Raw genomic sequence first — 12,401 nt, forward strand, 5'->3', positions numbered from 1 at the left:
GAAATTGATCCACCTAATGATTTCATGTGATTTAAGACAAGCAGTCTTAAATCTGCTTGACTGTAGGTTTTGGAAAGTGGGGTTGGAGGAACAGAAGGCGAGGAGGGGAAGACTAGAACAGCAAGAGGCGAAGCAAGAGGGCTGCAGAGAGCACAGAATGCGCTGCTGTACTCGGGCACGAAATAAACAGAAGAAAAGTATGCCAATCACCGCATAATGAATTCGCTTCTGGCTGCCAAAGTAGCAGCCCCAGAACAATGAACAATCCCAGCGGCTTCTGTTTCCACAATGCAGCCTTGTCAATGTCCACAGGCAGAAAATTCTGCCTACCATGCACTGGGCATTTTTCTTTCTGGGCTGTGCTTTTAGACCTGGGCAGCCAATTGTGTACCTAGGAAACATTTCATCTCGGGGCTGGGAAAATGAACATTTGAACTTCCTGTCCAGCATAGCTTTTGGGTATGACAGGATTTCATTTTCTGGAAACCATTTTCTCCAGCAAAAGTAAGCGTTCAGAACAACAGTGGTTGTCCAGGTTGTTGAATACCGACATACCAAAGGGCTTTCTGGAATCTCCTTGCCAACTCAACCATCTCATGGGCACAGCTTAAGGATAATCATGCTGTCTTCAAGTGTTCTGTTACTGCTTGTATTCTAACCTGAAAAGTCATGTTGGTAACCTCCAAAAGTTTACGTTCTGATAAAGTGCTAAAGTAAATCATGATAATACAACCCACACTGTCGTCAATTTGTGTATACGTTTACATTTACCATTGTGGGCCTACCAATATTGTCCCCAACCTGGCATTTTGAGAAGTCCAGGAATACTCACTTCAGACAAAATCTGGGGTCTTAACATTTGCCTAGTAAACACAGGCTGAATTTTCATTTTATTCCCACCTCTTAAAACTCCTTCTAAATAACAAACTCCACTTTTTCAGGTGCAGATTCACACACACCTGAGACCAATCTCTAATCCATTCGATGGCCATTTTATAACTAGATTTGATCCCTAAATTACCTACTGGAACTGGCATATGTGGCTATCATAACTTAAAGATCTTCATATAAATGTAATATTTCTTAAACATGATCTCAGGACTAGCCAACACCTCACATCAAAGAAGTCCCTTATAAAAGCATATAGTTATCTTCGTTTCTCAAATGACCAGATTTTCCTCCTCAATCAAACTGAGCTCCCTACTAGCATGAGGCAGTGTGGTGACCATGCCGAACCTGTAAGAAAACATTCTTCCTGCCAGACATCAGCTTCCATCTTCTCTCTGACCAACATGTTATTGGAGTTGATAACAATGTACATAATCCACTAGCCTTTCATTTCTTTGCCCTGTTCTATATCTGCGGGCCAGTACTAATGACAATCAATCATCAAATTTGACAGACTAGCCAAAGAGGGAGAGAAGATGGAGACAGAAATCAGGGATCACAAAATGCTGTGACCCGAGTGACTGGTCCCTGGATAGCCCAAGGTTTTTAATAGCACACAAATAAGGGCTCATAATTCAAAAGTCACCCACTAGCGGTGGCCTTTACTTTCAGTCACAAACTGGAGGGCCCCCAGTCAGTTGCACAGATCTGGTTTATTTCATTCACCGAAGGTAACTAACCCTGTGCATGTATGCCTGTCATTAGGGGACTGTGCAAGGACAGGATGTGTGTTTTGTGCAGGGATGGTATACGCTGACTGAGTTCTCTCTTCTCTTCTCCCAGGGGGTCTCAAACATGCTTGGAGCTTTCCAGTAACAGGCTGAAATTCCACAGGGCGTTCCGCCTCTACATCCTGGGAGACCACATGGAGACAGCTTGCGGGTGCCAAGCCTGGATCCTCCCTGGGGTTAAGCAAAGCTCATTCCAAGACAGAAACTGTCACTCTGGGAACGGTTCTTCCTCTAGGATAATGCAGGGAACACTTACTGTTTGTTTCCACAGGCAGAGAAGAGAAAGAAGCTAAGCCTGGCCACGTGATCCCCTCCAGGTGACCCCAAAACATCTCGGTCCACTAAGCCTTTAAACAAGACCACAGATTAAATAGATGCATCACAGCCCCTGTATGAATGACACGGAACCCTTCCTCTCTGAACTAGACCCTCACTCTTAGATCAAAGATTTAAACTATCCTACATCATGGTGCTGAATCTGGACATAACACCGCAAATTCTAGCTAATCGGACATTCTGGACAATAAAAGTTTATCAAGCAATCCCTGCCCACATTTGATCTCTGTAAATTTTTTTTTTTTCAGCCGTGGATCTTAGGAACATTTACTGCAGTATTAGAAATGAATATTCCTATTTAGCCTTATCTGTCCCCTTAAAATAGTTGAGTGATACGCGGAGCTATTTTACTGTAATTTGTTATGAATTAAATCATAGCCTCACACTGATGCACCATCAATTATTCGCAAGTTGAAAATTCATAAAACGATGTGAGAAGAAAGAATACAGCAGATCAAACAGCCGGTCAGAAACAGTGTTCTTTTCTGACCAAGGATTTGCCATAGAACCACTTTACGGTTTACATCTTTGTATCTGCCAACAAAAGGGTCTGTTGCTTTTAACCCATTTTAAGGATAAAACAGAAATCTGCTAAAATGTGGAGGTTTATATAAGCAGAGAACAAAAGCAGGCCTCCCAACCCCCCAACCAATCCTCTCTGACAACTGCTCAGCCCTAGGAGATATAAATGACAATAAGAAGTAAGTCACAGTCACATTTCCCTGAAATGTTACAACATCACATTGGTAAGAAATAAGCTCTTCATTCCTTGCTATGCAAATATTTTCTTTTGGGGATTTTTCTCATAACAGAAGAGATCTGAACTTGAGAGTGTCTACTGGGGCATCTTAGCTGATGCTTTGCCTTCTTTACAGCTTCTAAATATACCTGCATAATCACAGCAGCCTGGGGGACAATAAGCTTCTTAGCATCTCCCCGCTATGATACTACCCACAGGAAAGCATTGACAATGGCCACAATAAAAACTGTAAATTTAATTATAGAACATAATGATGATCTGGTGCTTTTGTCATTTTCAGTTGTTTTATGATTTTTTTTTTTTTTGGTTTTTGGCCGGGGCTAGGTTTGAACCTGCCACCTCCGGCATATGGGACCGGCGCCCTACTCCTTGAGCCAAGGCGCCACCCAGTTTTATGATTTCTAAACTTGTGTTGAAACATGCGCCTTCATTTCCCTAAAGGGAAATAATATTCCTTTAGCAAAATTCCTAGGACAAGCCCATGTGTATTTTGGAATGAACCAAAAGCTGGAGAGAGAAAAAAAAAACAAAACCCAGATATCATTCTTGGGGAAGAAAAATCATAGCCAATTATTAACAAATTTTCTGGAAAGTGGCTAGCATGAAATGGGATTTTTTCTGACTGCAAATGGAGGACTGTTAGTTCCACCAGATGTTTATAGATACTCAAATACATTTGAAAAGTGACACAAATTGTATCTCTGTTACAGAAGATAGTAATGAATGTTAGAACATCAGCACTAAAGCAGCCTTTTTTTTTTTTTTTTGTAGAGACAGAGTCTCACTTTATGGCCCTCGGTAGAGTGCCATGGCCTCACACAGCTCACAGCAACCTCCAACTCCTGGGCTTAAGCGATTCTCCTGCCTCAGCCTCCCGAGTAGCTGGGACTACAGGTGCCCGCCACAACACCCGGCTATTTTTTTTTTGGTTGCAGTTCACCGGGGCTGGGTTTGAACCCACCACTCTCGGTATATGGGGCCGGCGCCTTACCGACTGAGCCACAGGCGCCGCCCAAGCAGCCATTTTTTAAATCTCAATGTTCTAAAAACTTCTGTGACCTCAAAAATCCTCATTTCTCCCCAAGGAGTATCTGTCAATATCTTGAGATACAGGTGTCTGGTTGGTAGAATAGAAACCCTGGGATACAATTGGTGTTTTTGAAAATCTTAAAATTAGGGTTTAAAAAAATCTTAAATGTGGGTATTATAAACAAAAATTTAAATAAGTAGCTCATCATTTCAAAAATTAAGAGAAATCAGACTTCTGTATGGCTGGAAAATAATAGAAGGGACCACCATGACTTATGTGAATGTCACCTCGATTAAAAGGGTTTCTGGTGTGAAACCATATTCTGTACAGAGAAGGAAAAACACAACAGAGCAAGCTGTTCAGAGAACACATTATGAGGATACTACTGGTCATGCTTATAACAGCTCTTTTCTAACACAATAATTAAAATATGCTACTGAACATTAGACTGAGCCATATGAAATTGCCAGTTTTGTAGGTAAAAAAGGGTCACATGTTGGCAATTGCATATGGTTCACTCTAACAGCCTTACATGGAGATAGGTAAAAGATAGTCTAGAGTTTTAAAAATATAAAAGAAATTGTTATGGTTCAGCCAATTCACTTGAGTTTATCTATGGGAACAAAAAATAAGGAACGATTATTCCAGATGATGGAGTCAACTGTTCAGCAGGCACATTTTTATTCGCAGGAAAAGTCTAGATTTGGTTGTTTTAAGTATAATACACAGGCTCAACACATTCTTGCCCAACAGCTGCACTCAGTTTATAAAATTCCACTGGCCCTGAGATTTGTTAGAATTGCTGTGTTTTAGATGCTTCTCTCTTTAATTTTTATAACCATCTCAATAGACCCATCTCATCTTTTCTCCCTTCTATGAATGGATAAGCATTATTCAATTGACATTAGTTTACATCATGATAATCTTCCAAGACAGACTATAGTTAGGCTTACAACTACCTGTAAGGAGCAAACTGCATTATAATAAATTTTATTTAACCCAAATGGAAAATTATACTTGATAGAAGAACGCTATCAAACAATCCATCCTCAGATGAACTACTTTTACCTCTTGCTGTTGTTTTAAATGATTCAAATACAAACTGACTATATTAATACATTGAAAAATCCAGATTGTGTGACACGTATATCCCATGAAACAAAAGTAGTTTGTCAACAAGCATACCTAGGTCTACATATCAATCTGTTGATTCTCTGGAGAGAAAAAAATCTTCTGCGCTGAATTCTGGATTATTTCTGTTAAAAAGACTCTTTAATCTGTGGATCATAATGTTGCACCACTTTCCTACCCAGCTGCAAGCTATATTCAGGAGTCCAAAGGAATGTCCCAAGTTTGTTCCAGAAATGTCCAGATGGGCTTGCTCGCATCCCACTCCAGCAAATAGTGCCAGCCAGGCATGCACAGCCCCATCCTTCAGCCAGCAGTGTCTCTTTTGGTATAGGTACATCTCTCTGGAACGTTCATGATTCCAAAAGTGTTTTCCTTTTTATCTATTTAATTGCATTTCTTTATATTACAATTAACTCACTTCCCCAACTTAGACCCATTAGAGATATCTATTAGTGTCAATTGCAGAGCTTGCCTGGTACAAACTATTTGGTGCTGCTACACTGGGCTGAATAGTGCTCTTGTCAAGGAGGTGGGTATTTGTATTATATTAGTCGGTGATGCCTTACTGAGAATAAATGCGTGATTTCCTTTAGGCAAGAGTTTCCAATCTTGGCACTATTGGCATTTTGGGTCAGATACTTCTTTATGGTGGGGTCCTGAACATTGGATGACATTTAGCAGCATCCCTGGCCTCTACCCACTAGATGCCAGTAGCACCCTCTAGTTGAGACAACCAAAAAATGTCTCCAGACATTGCCAAATGGCTCCTGGGGAACAAATCGCCTCCGGGTGAGAATCACTGCTTTAGACATTCTGAAATTCTAAAAACAGTTTGAGGACACTTATAATGGCCTTTGTGGTTTCTTAGGATACTGCTGCTCAAAGTGTGGATCCTGGACCAAGCAGCATCAGCATTGCCCATGAACTTGTCAGAAATGCAGAAACTCAGGCCCCTCCAGCCCTGTTTGAATCAGACTCTGCATTTTAACAAGATCCATGGGTGATGCTGATGTACATTAAACTGTGAGACGCACTAGTCACCCTAGGTTAGAACGCATCATTTAGCATGTTATAAAGATGATCAGTAACTAAAGGTGATAACTACAGGCCAACAAACCAGAATCCGTTATTCAATAGTTGATTTCTTCCTATTTGTGTTTGGCTAGAAATGTATTCTTTATTTCTTGATAGGAACTGAGGGAGGGAAATTCACACACTTGCTCTCATGTGTCACTTTCTCACAGGGATTAGCTCTATGTTGTCACCTTGCCATGCTCGCCTGCCAGGGTCGCTCATAAGACATCAGGAATCATAACCCCGACAAGGAACTTAACTCTCACAAACACAAGTTTAGTGTTCTAAGGTAGCTTGATCTTAATTTTAAAAAGCAGATCTAAGCATTTAAAATAATTGAAGATACAGACTATCCAATTTCAACAAGGACAGTATCACCCCCAGTAAGATGAAGATGAGTTCTTGAGGGGCAGAAACCCTACTTTTTAATATGTATATAGCACAAATATACACACAACACACAGGAACAATTATTCCACATAATTGTGGTGTTAAGATTGCATGGGGAGGCAATCAGGAAAAAAGAATTCTAAAAGTCTCATGGGGGGAGACATAATAAATCAAAAGTTTGAGAAAAATGGATGAGAATGTATTCTTGGCAAATGGACAGATTGTCAGCAACACCTACAAGACCCAACTAGCCCTGTATCTGTGTCCAAAGACAGAAGCACACAAATGTAGAATAGAAACGGCAGGGACAGAATAGTCTGGGGACCATGCTGCTGTGACTGTACCTCCAGAGGAGCTGCTGCTAGGCTGTAACTCCTAGCCCAGTGACTTTTGAGCTGGAGGAACAGTGGACAATGTCTGCCCTGAATGGGTCATCGTGAGGATGAACTGCGGTAATTTCCAGAGGGCAGCCATTACTACCTGGCAAAAAGTCCGTTTTCATGAAATGTTAGCTGTTTCCCATTAATCATCCTCCCCAGTTGTTTAAGATTTTCTAATGTCATTAATTTCTTCCTTTGGCAAATCTATTCCTTTTTGTGTTGATGCTGAACAAATCATAAATAGAACTTCGTTAGATCATATTATAAAGCATCTGTAAGTAGATGTGTTTCTCTTCTCTCATCCTGAAAATAACATAATCAACAGGGTGAAGTCAGATAGAAGGTTTACTGCAAAAGCTTTGTGTAGTCACTTGTTCCATAATGCCTCAGAGGTATCCTAAAAATCATCACTCTTTGCAAAGTTGACAATAAACACAGGACTTTGTGGGAAAAATGAGGTTAATGACATACAAAGATCAGAACCTAATAAAAACAGGAGCACCATTTTACATGTTAAGTGATTAAGAAATACTTAAATACAAGAATAAATATGTCATTTCACCTAGAAAAAGCCCTACACATCAGGGGAACTGAGGCAGCTGTCAGTGTATGAGATTGTGCATGTGTGTTGTGTATTCTGAAGTCACTTGGTTCAGCTGGGCACAGTTTTCTGCGTTCACCTAATCTTTTACCAGGTGAAAATGGCACGTGAGTAAATGTAAAATTCTGACTGTGCTCCTTTTGTTCATGGTTTCAAAGCAAGCATCAAAGCAGAACTGTCTGCTATATTCCGAGACGGCTACATTTCTTAATCTTGGAAAATCTCTAAAAAGAAGGGATCCTTTATTCTGAAGGAGGTTTTAATTCAGAATCAGAGCCATTGACTATAGTCTGACGGCCCCAAACAGAGTTTTCTAGCCCATTTTTCCCTGTGACAATGCTTCCTGAGTTTCCACAAAGTTTAAGAATTCACAAAAGTCACACAATTAGCTGCACATGGGAGGCAGCTGTGGAGAGGGTTCTCCACTTAGAGAAGGGTGTAAATCCCTATGTGACTTGCAGTGGCCTTTTACCTCTTTGAGCCTCATTACTCAAATCTCTAAAGTAAGATTGCTTTGAGGATCAGATATCTTAAAATTACCCAGGCTAGTGCTTGAAAATTATCAGTTGAATGCAACTCGGGACACAGACCGACTCATAATCATGGAGGAAGTGTAATCCTTCTCCCTCTAAGGGGTAAGGAGCGCTGAATTGAAAAACATCCATTACTGCCTTGGCATAAAATGGTCACCGAGGTGGCTACAAAGTTACAGAAAAAAATAGAAAATAAATATCCCAAACACTAAGATAGTTCACAGAGGCAGGAAGATGTGGGGGGAAAGCAGCTGCTTCTACCAGCCCAGAGAGAATTTCATTTCCTCCCGTGAGGTTTCATTGGCTTGCGTCTCCTTGGTTTCTTGTGTTACTGTCTGGAATGTTCCACTTCCTTGTCTAAAAAAGAAGATTCAGTCTCCTGAGTCTACAAAAATTATTCTTGCTCAATTCATTCCTCCTGTCGTGGTGTTTGAAGGAGTTCAGAGTCATCTGACTTGGTTTCACTCTCCCCCTAACTCTGCCAAAGACAAGGACCACTTGTTCCTAAAGTCTAGCCAGATGTACCAGGTCACACTGCAAAATCCAGAGATGTGTGCTTGTTTGTACTTGGGACTCCAGGTTCAAGGCTGCTTCTGGAGCAGAAAACGTGCACTTGTACCTGAAGAAGGGTACAGACTATGAGAACCTGGCTGTGAACTTGGCAACACTGAGCATGAAGCCCTTTCAGTCAATTCTCTTACTATCACTCCCTCCTCAATCCTACCCTGAGATTTAGATCCCCAGGGAACATTCCCAACCAGGAAAGAGGTGCTTCGAAGGCCTAAGTATGCCTGCTGATTTTATTTCTTATTATAAATGAATTAAATGACCTCCAATTTTAAGTTTTTAAAAAGAAATTGCTGGGGCAGCGCCTGTGGCTCAAAGGAGTAGGGCGCCGGCCCCATATGTCCGAGGTGGCAGGTTCAAACCCAGCCCCAGCCAAAAACTGCAAAAAAAAGAAAAAAAAGGAAAGAAATTGCTACATGTCACATAGAAGCAAAAGGTGACATGAGGTTACATTAGAAGCATACACTTCTAGTACAGGTAATCAAGACTCACTTGTTTGTCTAAGTTTAGAATTCTTATGTGATCATTAGGCTACTAGTAGAAGCAGAAAGTTAATCGGCTGTGTAATGGGAGTATAAGTGTATAGTTTTCCTGGTAGACTCAGTTCACCACCACTGAGGCTAAATCTTTCACAAAAATCCTTCACTGTAGAAATGTAAAAAGATCCTATTTAATAATGTCTTCATTCATTTCTGACAATGGGTACTTTCAAAAACAAGTGGGAAATATTCCAAGCCTAAATAAATGAATGTTTACCCTCACTAGTTAATAAAGGCAATTCCATAAATGAAGATTGGATTTTTTTTTTTTTTAGAATTTACATTGATTATCCCATTTCAGCCGTCAGAGCTAGACATAGCACATTTCCCCCATTGCATTAATGAAAATAGCTTGCTATAAAATGATTTCTCAACATTGCCTGATTTGTTCCTCAGAGTGGGCGTTACCCTATCTTTGACAAAGTCACTTAAACGCACTGAGTACGTAGCTTCCAGGGTGAACACCCAGGTATCTGCCACTTAGTTCAGTACTTGTTCTACTCTGCCATGACAGCTCCCACCTGAAGCAGCTGCCCAACAGTCAGCAGAAAAATCAGTAAGGAAATCAGGAAAAGAAACTCAGGCTTCTGTTGCCTATCCTAGTCAGGGCTCATGATGCACACTTACAACCAAATGCCAATCCAGTCCCAGATAAGCCCATCTCTCTCTCTTTGTCCTGACCACCTTGACAATCCCAATGACAGTCATCAATGCCCCCTAAGCTCATAATCAGCAGTGTCACAGTATGAACTGCAGGAAGCCCACACGACCCTGTCCCATTGAGATGGTAGCATTGATCAGGCTCCAAGGCTCAAGTAGAGATACCCAGTTGGATGTTAATTGGTGTGTCTATAGTTTGATTTCATCAGGTGATCCTGGAACTATCCCAAGGCCCTCTGTGGCTGAACACTGGGTCTGAGAAAAGACCACACCCTGACATGGGTGTCAGAATCAAAGCGTCACTCAAGGAGGACCTCATTGAGAGATACCTGGGTTGGAGAGAATCACTCTCATGCTTTGCCATGGCCACTTTGTCTGACACACCACTGCCCACTATGACTCTGCAAGGTGACATCTCCTGCCATTTGTCTCCAACCCAGGATCTCAAGGCATCTTTGGGGTTCATAGGAGCAGTTTCAGAATCTGGATTTATACTAGAAGCACCCATTATCAACCAGCACAAGCTAATACTACCCCTCACCCCTGGTATTGAACATTTGCCAGGCACCCAGCACCACTGCAGGTACTTTTCTCAGAGTCAATATATTATTTACTCTTGAGAATATCCAGTCAGGTAAGTGTGATCTCCAATTTACTGATGAGGAAATTGAAACTCAGAGAGAATAAATATAGCCATTTGCCTAAAACATGTAGTTAGCAGAATAGACAGATCAGCATTCTGCCCCTAAGCTCACATTCATTATCGTTTTGCCATGCAGGCTCTTGGACCTTCTCCAATGCAGGGCCAGCCTCCAGGCAGAGAGTAGTCAGGCCAGCACAAGGTCATCATCATGGTCACCGTCACCCAATACTAATGCTCTACTCGGACTGTGCAGGAGAAATGGTTCCTTCCCACAAGGAAGCACAGGAGCCATTGGATTTCAGAGCTGACTGTTTCACTTGGACATAAAGTAAACAAATAGGACACAGGGAAGACTAGTGTCGGACTGGCATCTGGGCCAGAGGAAGCGAGGACCAGAGGGATCAGTGCAGGACATCACTGTTGGGAGACCAGGGGAGGGCACCTCCGGCAGAGCTGGAGATGAGCACCCCTCAGTGGTTGCTGGGACAGGGTTATTTGAGGAAGAGGAGGTTGTCCCCAAGATGAAGGCAGCAGTAAGACAGGGTTTTGTAGATTTCTTGGGCAGTGAGCTGAACCCTCCAGGCCACCTTTTCAGATAATTCTCTTAAGTGCACAAAATACATAGATTAGGAAGAAAACTAATTAAATTAAAAGACATCAACTTAAAAAATGTGAAACGTATATAATATACGTTATAATAAACATGTATGATTACATATAAACGTAGAATACATATGTTCTGTTAATGCCAGGGGAGGCATACTACACAATTTCAAAGTAGTGATGAACATAATGATATTTTGAGGTATCTGCAACAACTGTAATATAATGAAAACACCTGTGGTTTTTATTAAGAGCAGAGTCCCAGATACTGCAAAGTGACTGGTTTATTGCTCATATTTATAAGGGAATCAGTGCTAAACTGTGGTTAAAGGTTAGCGAAAATACAGATATTTCTTATCTCGATCCTTCCTGAGTTCTATCCCCCAGGAACGCCTTGGAGCCATGTGGACTCAGGAGCCCTATGCTCTAGGTCAGGGGTCAGCAAACTATGGGACAGAGGCCCCAGGCAGCCTGCAGACTGTCCTCCTAAATCAAGTCACCCTGGAACACAGCCACCCCCATTCGTTTCGGATTATCTGGTGCTGCTTTCAAGCTGCAACAGCAGAGTTGAGTAGTTGCAACAGATATTCACGGTCAGGATCTTTACAGACATTTGCTGACCCCTGCATTAGACAGTCTCAGCAAGCTGGGTATTAAACCTCTGGGACCAGCTGGGCTCAAGCCTGACTCTCTGGGGGTCAGGGCTTAAAGAGCACAAATAGATCCTAAGGCTTGATCACCAAAGCGCTGAATGCCACAACCACCCTCCAGGTCTGCTAAACTCTCTAAAAGTCTGTATGGGAAGTTTATCCCTGGGCCTAAGATAGAGTGAGGCCCAAAGTAGGTTTCCTCCAGTTCAGACTTACTTCAGCCTTTAAGAAAAATCAAATGATTTGATGCTCAAAGATGTGCTAATGGCCTTCGGCAGACCAAATCATCCTTTACTCAAATGTGGCTCATTAAGAATTCATTTTAGTGGGCGGCGCCTGTGGCTCAGTGAGTAGGGCGCCAGCCCCATATGCCGAGGGTGGCGGGTTCAAACCCAGCCCCGGCCAAACTGCAACAAAAAAATAGCCGGGCGTTGTGGTGGGCGCCTGTAGTCCCAGCTGCTCGGGAGGCTGAGGCAAGAGAATTGCGTAAGCCCAAGAGTTAGAGGTTGCTGTGAGCTGTGTGATGCCACGGCACTCTACCCAAGGGCGGTACGGTGAGACTCTGTCTCTACAAAAAAAAAATTCATTTTAGTTCTTTATAGTTTCTTAAACTCAGTGGCTGACATGGAATACTTCCCCAAAACAATGATAAAATTACCATTCAGAGCAGGCTACCTTATAAAATGTAGAACTCGCCCTTGGTGCTAAGAAATGCAATAACATAAGTAGTGTACATACATAAGCCGTCTGTACAGCGTGAAGATGAGCACCCCCAAGAGAGTTTTCTGGTCTGGCCAGTCATTCCGCCTCTTCCATGTTGCCTGG

General features: G+C 42.0%; 1 protein-coding gene across 2 annotated transcripts in view; it reads right to left on the bottom strand.

Annotated features, from left to right (window-relative positions):
• Nucleotides 1-12,401, bottom strand: part of GPM6B (glycoprotein M6B) — a 159,973-nt gene that overhangs the window by 121,546 nt on the left and 26,026 nt on the right. The gene's annotated exons all lie outside the window — the stretch shown is intronic.

Source organism: Nycticebus coucang, chromosome X (assembly GCF_027406575.1).
Source record: "Nycticebus coucang isolate mNycCou1 chromosome X, mNycCou1.pri, whole genome shotgun sequence".
Lineage (NCBI taxonomy): Eukaryota > Metazoa > Chordata > Mammalia > Primates > Lorisidae > Nycticebus > Nycticebus coucang.